Source organism: Myotis brandtii, unplaced genomic scaffold (genome assembly GCF_000412655.1).
Source record: "Myotis brandtii unplaced genomic scaffold, ASM41265v1 scaffold203, whole genome shotgun sequence".
Taxonomy (NCBI): Eukaryota; Metazoa; Chordata; class Mammalia; order Chiroptera; family Vespertilionidae; genus Myotis; species Myotis brandtii.
Window position 1 is genome coordinate 985,103 of NW_005357559.1, and position 14,050 is coordinate 999,152.

At 36.6% G+C, this 14,050-nt stretch overlaps 2 pseudogenes; both read right to left on the minus strand.

The window, feature by feature from the left end:
• Positions 1-2: 2 nt before the first annotated feature.
• On the minus strand, positions 3-740 carry LOC102264116 (annotated as a pseudogene).
• Positions 741-2,537: 1,797 nt separating this feature from the next.
• Positions 2,538-3,412, minus strand: LOC102238758 (annotated as a pseudogene).
• Positions 3,413-14,050: the final 10,638 nt, after the last annotated feature.

Consider the following 14,050-nt stretch of genomic DNA (forward strand, 5'->3'; position numbering starts at 1 on the left):
TCCTCCTCATCTGAACCCATGTCTTCAAACTTGGGTTTCTCCTCATCATCTTTATCTTCCGCATCTTTCTCCCCTTTCTCTTCCTCTGCTTCATCATTGATTTCTTTCTCTCATTCCTTCTTCAAATAAAGGGTTGATGGTATTACCTATAAACTGTGAGTGCTTCTGCACCAATTCTTTGACCTCCCTCCCTCTAACTACTCCATCTGGTCATCTTTAAGGTGGAAGATTACTTTGGTACCCAGGCCATAGTCAGCTCACACAGTGAAGGAACCCTCAGCAGAGGACTCCCAGGCATACTGCTCATCATCATTGTGCTTTGTGAACACAACCACTTTCTCCACCACCAGGTAGGCAGAACAAAAGCCAACACCAAACTCTCCAATAATGGAGATGTCTGCACCAGCCTGAAGAGCCTCTATAAATGCTTTTGTTCCAGACTTGGCAATGGTTCCCAGATGATTTATAAGATCAGCTTTCGTTATGCCAATGTCTGTGTCCACCAAAGTGAGTGTGAATTCCTGGGGTTTGCAGATGATGTAAATTTTCAGCTCTTTACCACTGTCCAACTTGGAAGTGGCAGTCAGGCTCTCATAGTATATCTTGTCCAATGCATCAGAAGCATTACTAATCAATCCCAAAGGAAAATTTCCCAGTTGGAGTAAAAAGTACTGGTGATGAGAGACATGAGTTAGGCAAGTCTCCACATCCTCCTCCCGATAATGCATTTCCTCAGGCATCATGAAGATGAAGGATGCAAGTACTAGAGCACAGGGTGGGTAGAGACTGTGTTCAGCTCACACAATGTGCAACCAGAATGCTCAGGGGTGACTCTGTACATTGTTTTTTTAGACTTACAGTCATTGTACAGTTAATAGTCTACCATATAGTATAAATATAAGTTCTATATGCACTGATGCACTGGGAAAGAAAAAAATTGTGACTCACTTTATTGTGACATTTGCTTTATTGCAGTGGTATGAAACTGTACATGCAATACCTCTGAGGTATAACTACATATTAGATCTCTAGACATATTCATCCTATATGACTGTAAATTTGTCCCCTTTGAATAACATCTCCCCATTTACCCCACATCCCTACCCTGGGAACCATTGTTTTACTTCATGTATTTAACTTTTTTAGATTCCATTTAAATGAGATTATGTAGTGTTTTGTTTTGTTTTCCCTTTCTGTGTCTAGCTTATTTCACTTAGCATAATGTCCTTCAGTTTTAGCCATGTTGGTATAAGTTGCAGAATCTCCTTTTTTTAAGGCTGAATAATATGCCATTGTGACATATATAATCTAAAAACTTCCTTATCCATTTATCCTAAGTATCTATAGGTTTTTTTCTATATCTTGGCTATTGTGTATAATGCTGCAAAGAACATGGGAGTGCAGATCTCTTTGAAGTACTGTTTTCATTTCCTTCAGGTATATACCCAGCAGAGGGCGTGGTGGATCATATGATAATTCTAGTTTTAATTTTACTCTTTTTATCACAGCTGGAGCAGAATATAAAGAAAACATAAAATAGTTTGAAGAACAGAGAGGCACAATAAGCCATAGCATCTCATGAACAAGATGAAAAAAACAAACAAACAATTTCTGAAGCAATAATTTATAGAAGGCATTTTGCAAAGCCCATTAGAGAGAAGTAGATTTCCTTCCACCACAGCACTAATAAAAGTCGAAGGAAGTGAATAGAGAATGACCACATGGTTTTTGATATGAAAGTGTGGCATTTCAGCAAAAAACTCTATTAGGTAAATACAGTTTAGGAATATGCAAGGGACTCGGCAGAAACTGAAGGAAGAGAAAAGAATAAGGACCAGAACAGAACAGAGAAAATTCTGTAAACCACATTGGCTAACTCCTTTTATATTGAGGAAAAATTGGAAACTTATACTCTGAACTCATTAAACATTTATTGTTCATGTTATACAACCATGTTTGCTATGACTAAATAGGAAACAATTTGTAGCTTTCACTCCATAATTTGGACTCTTTCCAAAGATATTCTTTGGTAAACTTCATGAAGATCCAGAGCAAAGATGAAACTTCTATTTTGAAAGACAGCAGGATCAGAAAAAGCAGAATCTAACATATCAGTTAAGATTGTTGTGATCTGAGTAGGCAAGAAATTTAAGGATTCTTCCTAAATTAATATGGCAAATAAAGGTTATATCTGCCAGAATTTAAACAATGCACCTTTGGAAATATGAAAAATATAGTGTAAGGTCCTAGCCTTTGAGGTTCTTTTATAACCCAGAAAGGAGTTGACAAATGTCATGTAAGCATTTTTCCTGATCACTTATCTATATTTCATCTGAAAGCTCACAATTTCTTTTTTCTTTAGGCCTTTCTTATCTATCGTAACCTTTCCTCTCCATGTCACTCTTCTGTTCTTCAAAAATCTTCCTTTCATATTCATTGAAACTAATGCAGTAAGCAGCTTGAAGCACTGACATGTATGGACAAAAGACTAGCTGCCTACATTCTTATAATTCCACTTTTTTAAAAGCATGTTTCACTTATACCACACAATAAAAGACCTCCTCTGTATTCATAGAAATAATTTCAATTTCTTCTAAGTTGTTCAGTTCTTCCTGATTGATATAGTTTTCCTTAATCTTCTTTGTTTTATTTTTGTTATCCTTAGCACTATCATCCTCCTCATCTGAACCCATGTCTTCAAACTTGGGTTTCTCCTCATCATCTTTATCTTCTGCATCTTTCTCCCCTTTCTCTTCCTCTGCTTCATCATTGATTTCTTTCTCTCATTCCTTCTTCAAATAAAGGGTGATGGTATAACCTATAAACTGTGAGTGCTTCTGCACCAATTCTTTGACCTCCCTCCCTCTAACTACTCCATCTGGTCATCTTTAAGGTGGAAGATTACTTTGGTACCCAGGCCATAGTCAGCTCGCACAGTGAAGGAACCCTCAGCAGAGGACTCCCAGGCATACTGCCCATGATCATTGTGCTTTGTGAACACAACCACTTTCTCCACCACCAGGTAGGCAGAACAAAAGCCAACACCAAACTCTCCAATAATGGAGATGTCTGAACTAGCCTGAGGAGCCTCTATAAATGCTTTTGTTCCAGACTTGGCAATGGTTCCCAGATGATTTATAAGATCAGCTTTGGCTATGCCAATGTCTGTGTCCACCAAAGTGTGTGTGAATTCCTGGGGTTTGCAGATGATGTAAATTTTCAGCTCTTTACCACTGTCCAACTTGGAAGTGGCAGTCAGGCTCTCATAGTATATCTTGTCCAATGCATCAGAAGCATTACTAATCAATCCCAAAGGAAAATTTCCCAGTTGGAGTAAAAAGTACTGGTGATGAGAGACATGAGTTAGGCAAGTCTCCACATCCTCCTCCCGATAATGCATTTCCTCAGGCATCATGAAGATGAAGGATGCAAGTACTAGAGCACAGGGTGGGTAGAGACTGTGTTCAGCTCACACAATGTGCAACCAGAATGCTCAGGGGTGACTCTGTACATTGTTTTTTTAGACTTACAGTCATTGTACAGTTAATAGTCTACCATATAGTATAAATATAAGTTCTATATGCACTGATGCACTGGGAAAGAAAAAAATTGTGACTCACTTTATTGTGACATTTGCTTTATTGCAGTGGTATGAAACTGTACATGCAATACCTCTGAGGTATAACTACATATTAGATCTCTAGACATATTCATCCTATATGACTGTAAATTTGTCCCCTTTGGATAACATCTCTCCATTTACCCCCCCTCCCTACCCTGGGAACGATTGTTTTACTTCATGTATTTAACTTTTTTAGATTCCATTTAAGTGAGATTATGTAGTGTTTTGTTTTGTTTTCCCTTTCTGTGTCTAGCTTATTTCACTTAGCATAATGTCCTTCAGTTTTAGCCATGTTGGTGTAAATTGCAGAATCTCCTTTTTTAAGGCTGAATAATATGCCATTGTGTTATATATAATCTCAAAACTTCTTTATCCATTTATCCTAAGTATCTATAGGTTTTTTTCTATATCTTGGCTATTGTGTATAATGCTGCAAAGAACATGGGAGTGCAGATCTCTTTGAAGTACTGTTTTCATTTCCTTCAGGTATATACCCAGCAGAGGGCGTGGTGGATCATATGATAATTCTAGTTTTAGTTTTACTCTTTTTATCACAGCTGGAGCAGAATACAAAGAAAACATAAAATAGTTTGAAGAACAGAGAGGCACAATAAGCCATAGCATCTCATGAACAAGATGAAAAAAACAAACAAACAATTTCTGAAGCAATAATTTATAGAAGGCATTTTGCAAAGCCCATTAGAGAGAAGTAGATTTCCTTCCACCACAGCACTAATAAAAGTCGAAGGAAGTGAATAGAGAATGACCACATGGTTTTTGATATGAAAGTGTGGCATTTCAGCAAAAAATCTCTATTAGGTAAATACAGTTTAGGAGTATGCAAGGGACTCAGCAGAAACTGAAGGAAGAGAAAAGAATAAGGACCAGAACAGAACAGAGAAAATTCTGTAAACCACATTGGCTAACTCCTTTTATATTGAGGAAAAATTGGAAACTTATACTCTGAACTCATTAAACATTTATTGTTCATGTTATACAACCATGTTTGCTATGACTAAATAGGAAACAATTTGTAGCTTTCACTCCATAATTTGGACTCTTTCCAAAGATATTCTTTGGTAAACTTCATGAAGATCCAGAGCAAAGATGAAACTTCTATTTTGAAAGACAGCAGGATCAGAAAAAGCAGAATCTAACATATCAGTTAAGATTGTTGTGATCTGAGTAGGCAAGAAATTTAAGGATTCTTCCTAAATTAATATGGCAAATAAAGGTTATATCTGCCAGAATTTAAACAATGCACCTTTGGAAATATGAAAAATATAGTGTAAGGTCCTAGCCTTTGAAGTACTTTTATAACCCAGAAAGGAGTTGACAAATGTCATGTAAGCATTTTTCCTGATCACTTATCTATATTTCATCTGAAAGCTCACAATTTCTTTTTTCTTTAGGCCTTTCTTATCTATCGTAACCTTTCCTCTCCATGTCACTCTTCTGTTCTTCAAAAATCTTCCTTTCATATTCATTGAAACTAATGCAGTAAGCAGCTTGAAGCACTGACATGTATGGACAAAAGACTAGCTGCCTACATTCTTATAATTCCACTTTTTTAAAAGCATGTTTCACTTATACCACACAATAAAAGACCTCCTCTGTATTCATAGAAATAATTTCAATTTCTTCTAACGTTTTTGTTGTTGTTAATCCTCACCCAATTGATTTTTTTTTTCAGAGAGAGTGGGAGGGAGGGAGGGGAAGAGGAAAGGAAAGAGAGAAAGAAAGAGAGAAACATCAACCTGCAACCCAGGTACTCGACCCTTTGGTGAGTGGGCAGATGCTTCAACCACTGAGCAACATGGGCCAGGGCTCTTCTTTCTAACTGCTTGTCAAAGGTAGTCTGTTATCTGCTAGAGAATATGTTGTATTTTAAAGCAGTATGGATAGAAACAAACTGCAAACTGATTTTACGTAAGAAAGGTATTTATATAGCTGGTAAAATTTAGTAAGAAAGAACTTTGTAGAGGGGGTAATCTGAGTGATTGCTTCTGGATAATGATACAAATTTAATAAGATAATAAGACATTTTAAGGTACTGGGGTGTGAATTGAGGAAGGGATATTAGGCAAACTGGTGCAAATGCTCAAGAACGGGAATATGCAGAAAGATGTTTCAAAATTGTTCAAAGAATATGATGAAAAGAATGAAAGGAAAAAGTGGTATAAAATGTTGACCCTAATCAGCAAGTGTAAAGGAGGCAGTGGCTTGAACAAAGCTGTGCTCTGAGGACAGGAATCTGGCACAGGGCTTACTGTCAATTGGAGGCAAGTGATCGGAAAGAAGTCTAGATATGCACCTAAGCTACCATGGACATAATAGGAATGACAGAGAAGAGGTCAAATCCATACAACTGGAAACTCGGGGCTTCAGAGAGAAGGAGAAGTGAGAAATATGGAGTCAAAGGATATACTGTTCTGAAACTGGATGCCTAAATGAATAGCAACCAAGGGATAGAAAAGAGCTACTTCATTTGATTTAGTCATGTTGTACGTGAGGACTATTATCGATATCCAATTTATAGTAAAACCTTTTAATAAGCAAATTTCCCTCTATTTCAGAATTTATAATAATAAAACATCTGAGCTACTATAACTTTCTAAATACTTAATTCTTGAAGAAAACATATTCTATTGTGATAGCAAGAATCACAAGACTTCAAGCAGTCTGGAAAATGTTCAAGATCAAACTCACAGTAATGCTTCAAAATTCCTCTGCAACTTGCCATCATGGGTGATGAACTCTGGAAAAGAAAGACTGACTAGACTTTTCTTCAGCACCTACTAGTTGAGTAAAGTTGAGTCAACTATTTAACATCCTTGATTCTTAGATTTCATATTTGTAAAGTGAGATGTGTATGTAATGATTAGTGGGATATGTCCACCCCTTTACACAGAGTTATAAGAATCAAGTGAAATAAAATCAAATGTCCCTAAAGGTGTCTCTAAGCTATAAGGCACTATAAATTATGTGGCACTGAGGCACGGGCGTTTTTGTTGTTGTTAATCCTCACCCAATTGATTTTTTTTTTCAGAGAGAGTGGGAGGGAGGGAGGGGAAGAGGAAAGGAAAGAGAGAAAGAAAGAGAGAAACATCAACCTGCAACCCAGGTACTCGACCCTTTGGTGAGTGGGCAGATGCTTCAACCACTGAGCAACATGGGCCAGGGCTCTTCTTTCTAACTGCTTGTCAAAGGTAGTCTGTTATCTGCTAGAGAATATGTTGTATTTTTAAGCAGTATGGATAGAAACAAACTGCAAACTGATTTTACGTAAGAAAGGTATTTATATAGCTGGTAAAATTTAGTAAGAAAGAACTTTGTAGAGGGGGTAATCTGAGTGATTGCTTCTGGATAATGATACAAATTTAATAAGATAATAAGACATTTTAAGGTATTGGGGTGTGAATTGAGGAAGGGATATTAGGCAAACTGGTGCAAATGCTCAAGAACGGGAATATGCAGAAAGATGTTTCAAAATTGTTCAAAGAATATGATGAAAAGAATGAAAAAAAGTGGTATAAAATGTTGACCTTAATCAGCAAGTGTAAAGGAGGCAGTGGCTTGAACAAAGCTGTGCTCTGAGGACATGAATCTGGCACAGGGCTTACTGTCAATTGGAGGCAAGTGATCGGAAAGAAGTCTAGATATGCACCTAAGCTACCATGGACATAATAGGAATGACAGAGAAGAGGTCAAATCCATACAACTGGAAACTCGGGGCTTCAGAGAGAAGGAGAAGTGAGAAATATGGAGTCAAAGGATATACTGTTCTGAAACTGGATGCCTAAATGAATAGCAACCAAGGGATAGAAAAGAGCTACTTCATTTGATTTAGTCATGTTGTACGTGAGGACTATTATCGATATCCAATTTATAGTAAAACCTTTTAATAAGCAAATTTCCCTCTATTTCAGAATTTATAATAATAAAACATCTGAGCTACTATAACTTTCTAAATACTTAATTCTTGAAGAAAACATATTCTATTGTGATAGCAAGAATCACAAGACTTCAAGCAGTCTGGAAAATGTTCAAGATCAAACTCACAGTAATGCTTCAAAATTCCTCTGCAACTTGCCATCATGGGTGATGAACTCTGGAAAAGAAAGACTGACTAGACTTTTCTTCAGCACCTACTAGTTGAGTAAAGTTGAGTCAACTATTTAACATCCTTGATTCTTAGATTTCATATTTGTAAAGTGAGATGTGTATGTAATGATTAGTGGGATATGTCCACCCCTTTACACAGAGTTATAAGAATCAAGTGAAATAAAATCAAATGTCCCTAAAGGTGTCTCTAAGCTATAAGGCACTATAAATTATGTGGCACTGAGGCACGGGTAGTAAATATGAATTGCTAGCAAATACTCTTAGTTGTAACTGATATAATGACTAAAACTATCTCTACTAAATCAACTATGGCTACTTCTGGCACTACTGCCACTATTGAGGCTATTTTTTAACCAATGGGATCTTCACCATTCATTTAAAAGAGAAGGTCAATTGGTCATCTGATTATCTCCATCTCTTCCAGAACCATTATAAAAGAAAGGTAAAGAAATGAAATTGGCATAAATCAACAGAGATGGAACATAATATGGCAACTGATTGCAAACAAAAAAAAAGAAAAATGGAAAGCAGATCAAACAGCAGTCACTGACTTTATAATTATGAAGAAGATACAGCATACATTCAGGAGAAGAGGATGCGAGTGATTTTCCCTGAAAAACTCCAGAGATTTATAAGACCTAGATAAAGGTAAAGAGTGGGAATGAAAAAAGAGAGATCATTTGAAAACAATTACACTGAATATATGACCACCCATTTCTCGTACCAATGCAAAGAATATCAGCAATTACATGTCTACTCTACAGGCAGAATTTTTAAGCATTCTCCTAGAGAAATTTATCTAGAAGCACAAGATTCAAAATCAGCACACATGAGGAAAGGTGCAGGTGAGGCACATACTTTAAAACAAGGAAGTAAAATGAACATTTGTACACTAAGTGATCAGATATATGCCCCTGCTGGGAACCTAAACAACAGTGACTGTCAATCCTTCCCTGGGAGGGCTATTGGAAACATCATCTCCAGATAATCTGAAAATCCTCAGAGCAATGATATGTCCACATTCATATTGTGGAAGAGTGCCCTAGCAAAAAAGCCAGTTGCCCACCCAATTACCATATTAATTAGTTCCTTATTCTTTGGTTCATCAGTATACAAAGGGCTTCTAAACTGATATTTTAATGCGCCTATTTTATATAAAAAGGAACAAGTAAACATCACCTGACACTTGAGAAAAGACTACAACATGTATGGCTGAGAAAATGTAGAGAAATGATATGTCAGTCTTAAGGAAAGAGAGATAACTCTAAAAACATTTAAATATTTACTCTCCACAATGAAGTGTTAATGTATGCAAAATTTTTAAATGCTATGAAAAGGAAAATAATAAACAGAAAAAACTCTTGCAAGTTAAAGCATTGTAAGAAAATAGTTCAACTAGAAGTTATAAAGGTAAATTTAAGGAAGTCTTTTAGAAAAAAATGAAAATATGTACAGTTGGAAAATATGAAGTAAAAGTTACTTACAGAATCAATCTAAAATGAATAATTTCTGACTAAAAGGTTCCAGAAAGCACAGATGGACAAGATAAATGAAAGAAATTACCCAAGAAAAGTTCTAGAATAAAGTACACAAATCTACAGACTGCCTGATACAATCAATGAAAAAGTCAAAAAAAAATATATTTACTCTCCACAAGGAAGTGTTAATGCATGCAAAATTTTTAAATGCTATGAAAAGGAAAATAATAAACAGAAAAAACTCTTGCAAGTTAAAGCATTGTAAGAAAATAGTTCAACTAGAAGTTATAAAGGTAAATTTAAGAAAGTCTTTTAGAAAAAAATGAAAATACGTACAGTTGGAAAATACAAAGTAAAAGTTACTTATAGAATCAATCTAAAATGAATAATTTCTGACCAAAAGGTTCCAGAAAGCACAGATGGACAAGATAAATGAAAGAAATTACCCAAGAAAAGTTCTAGATTCTAGAATAAAGTACACAAATCTACAGACTGCCTGATACAATCAATGAAAAAGTCAAAGCCCAAGGCCAATTATCATGAAATTTCCAAATATCAGTGCTAAAGGGAAGATTGTAAAGTCTTCTAAACAGAGGGAACAGTGCCACATACATAAGATACTTATGATTTCAGATTTCCTAATAGAAACTACGGAGTCTAGAAAATAATTGTCTTCAAAATTCTGAAGGCAAAAATCTCCATCCTTAAATATTGTGCCAAACCAAAATATCCACTCATTTTGTGGGTACAATATTTCTCGTTTTTTTTTAATGAAATGACTTGTAGTTATACTTTTTTCCACTTTTTCTGAGGAAAGAATGATGTGCCTCAGAAAATGAAGGGTCAAACCACAAATGTGGATCGACTCAGAAAAGAAGAAAAGGATTATGGGAAAGAGTTCCTCATTAAAAATGGAGATTTAATAGAATGATATAACATTTGAAACAAATATAAGATTATGTGGATAGCAAATTATGCACATGAAAATAAAGGGAAATTATTACCTCCAAGAAGACCAAATAGCTACATGAATCTTTCTGGTTTGCCCTGTGCTACAAGGTTTCTGCCATAGGATTTTCGGTGTTAAAACCAGGACAGTCCCTAGGAGGGAGGGATATTGTGAAAAGTGGTGAGAAAATGGAATTCTTTTATATTACTACTAGAGGCCCGCTGCATGAAATTCCTGCACGGGTAGGGTCCCTAGGCCTGGCCGGTGATCAGGGCCAATCTTTGGGGCAACCATCAGGGCGATCGGGGTTGGGGCGGGGGCTGCTTGCACCCACCTTGACTGGCCTGGGGCCAGTGGGCTGGAGGCATCTCCTGAGTTGAGCATCTACCCTCCGGTGGTCAGTGCATGTCATAGCGACTGGTCGTTCCACTGGTCGTTCTGCCATTTGGTCAATTTGCATATTAGGCTTTTATTATATAGGATTATTGTTATCATCATCATCATTAGTAGTAAGAATTATGTATAAAACATTTACTACATTTACAAAAATTTGGAGTGGAATATTTTAAAAATATATTTTATTATTGATTTTAGAGAGTAAGGAAGAAGGAGAGAGAGATAGAAACATCAAGGATGAGAGACAATCATTGATCAGCTGACTCCTGCATGCCCCTCACTGGGAATCTAGCCCACAATCCAGGTATGTGCCTTGACAGGTAATCAAACTGTGACCTCCGGTTGTTCCACTGGTCGTTCTACCATTTGGTTGATTTGCATATTAGGCTTTTATTATATAGGATTATTGTTATCACCATCATCATCATTAGTAGTAAGAATTATGTCTAAAACATTTATTACATTTACATTTACAAAAAATTGGAGTGGAATATTTTTAAAATATATTTTATTATTGATTTTAGAGAGGAAGGAAGAAGGAGAGAGAGATAGAAACATCAAGGATGAGAGAGAATCATTGATCAGCTGACTCCTGCATGCCCCTCACTGGGAATCTAGCCCACAATCCAGGTATGTGCCTTGACAGGTAATCAAACTGTGACCTCCTGGTTCATATGTCAGTGCTTAACCACTGAGAAACACTGGCTGGGTAGGGGATGGGGTGAGGCAGTATTTTTAAATACTAATGCATATATCAAATATAAAATAAAGAATTTTTAAAATTTTCTATGACCTTTGTCCTTGTCATTTCTGTGTATAATTCTATGCCATTGAAATGTGAATATCAGGCTAAAACACTATTTGCTATTATGACACCAAAAAGAAGATTCCTTCAACTTAATATTAATTAAATTTTGTCAAAATTATGTATAAACTCATACACAACACACAGTATTAAACAAATTAGTTCTCTCACCTAACGAAATGACAGGCTGATATACTTGCACAATCTGACATAGATCCTGAAAATCTCCCCATCTTTCTAAATATATGTGTCATAAAATCACCTTATGGAACTGATACTGTGCTTTTGCCTAAAAGACATTAAACTGGATGATGTACACCTTCTGCTAACAATAGGAGTACCATCCCTGAGGTACACATTACCAAAATGGAGCCACACCCAAGAAACGCTTTAACAATTGAGCAGCGCTCTATTTCAGCCAAGACCTTTAGAGGTTAAATGGAACCTCCTAACTCAGCATTATAGCACATGGAAATTACCGATACTCTCTTATAAGCTATGTCTCGATCAAGTTTTATTGTGATCTTTAAATCCCACCATGACAGAAATGCATGTGCAGTCTTTGCTCCAAAGTCACAGTCCACTTAGAGTCAAATTACAAGCTTATACTATTAAGACTGTTAACTGTTAAGACTGCAGTGGCTGTCAAACACTTCATTTCACTAGAGAGCAAAGGAAACACCAAAATGGACCAATGCAAAGGTCTAATGAGATACTGACATTTAAAGAGAGAAGATTTGTTTCATAAGACCAAGATCCATGCTCCATAGACCCCATTCAGATAGAGACTTGAAGCCAAGCAAAATGTGAGGGTTAGATGCTGTGTCCTTGATCCCCCTGAGTCAGCAGGACAGAAAGGCTGGTTGGCGAGGTTAAATTGTGCATGCTTCAGCACATTTCCACTGCCACTTACAAAATAGATGATTCCTTTGTCATCATGTGAACATTCAAGGCACGTTCATCATTAATTCACAGGTCAACCAATAGGGGGAGAGTATGTGGCCCTGAGTGTAAGAAACTTCTATCTGGAATCTAGCCCACAATCCAGGTATGTGCCTTGACAGGTAATCAAACTGTGACCTCCTGGTTCATATGTCAGTGCTTAACCACTGAGAAACACTGGCTGGGTAGGGGATGGGGTGAGGCAGTATTTTTAAATACTAATGCATATATCAAATATAAAATAAAGAATTTTTAAAATTTTCTATGACCTTTGTCCTTGTTGTCATTGCTGTGTATAATTCTATACCATTGAAATGTAAATATCAGGCTAAAACACTATTTGCTATTATGATGCCAAAAGGAAGATTCCTTCAACTTAATATTAATTAAATTTTGTCAAAATTATGTATAAACTCATACACAACACACAGTATTAAACAAATTAGTTCTCTCACCTAACGAAATGACAGGCTGATATACTTGCACAATCTGACATAGATCCTGAAAATCTCCCCATCTTTCTAAATATATGTGTCATAAAATCACCTTATGGAACTGATATTGTGCTTTTGCCTAAAAGACATTAAACTGGATGATGGACACCTTCTGCTAACAATAGGAGTAGCATCCCTGAAGTTTACATTACCAAAATGAAGCCACACCCAAGAAACGCTTTAACAATTGAGCAGCGCTCTAATTCAGCCAAGACCTTTAGAGGTAAAATGTAACCTCCTAACTCAGCATTATAGCAAATGGAAATTACCGATACTCTCTTATAAGCTATGTCTCGATCAAGTTTTATTGTGATCTTTAAATCCCACCATGACAGAAATGCATGTGCAGTCTTTGCTCCAAAGTCACAGTCCACTTAGAGTCAAATTACAAGCTTATACTATTAAGACTGTTAACTGTTAAGACTGCAGTGGCTGTCAAACACTTCATTTCACTAGAGAGCAAAGGAAACACCAAAATGGACCAATGCAAAGGTCTAATGAGATACTGACATTTAAAGAGAGAAGATTTGTTTCATAAGACCAAGATCCATGCTCCATAGACCCCATTCAGATAGAGACTTGAAGCCAAGCAAAATGTGAGGGTTAGATGCTGTGTCCTTGATCCCCCTGAGTCAGCAGGACAGAAAGGCTGGTTAGCGAGGTTAAATTGTGCGTGCTTCAGCACATTTCCACTGCCACTTACAAAACAGATGATTCCTTTGTCATCAGGTGAACATTCAAGGCACATTCATCATTAATTCACAGGTCAACCAACAGGAGGAGAGTATGTGGCCCTGAGTGTAAGAAACTTCTATCTTGTGGTGATAATACAGGGCTTTGGGAAGTATTCACTTAAAGTTCTTCCACACAGTTTTAGACAGACACCCATGTTCTTCCTTGACTTTCAGCTTATTTCATAATATGAGCCTTTCACTTGAACACTAAACCAGAACACACACATCACATCTATTTTCTCACATTCCTGGGAGACTCTATAATGCAAGTTTTGAAATTATCTTAGGCCCAGCCATGGTGGCTCAGTGGTTGAGTATTGACCTATGAACCAGAAGGTCACAGTTTGATTCCTGGTCAGGGCACATGCCCAAGTTATGGACTCAATCCCCAGTGTGGGGCATGCAGTAGGCAGCTGATCAATGATTCCCTCTCATCATTGATGTTTTTAGCTCTCTCTCCCTTTCCCTTCCTCACTGAAATCTTATATATATATTTAATATTTAA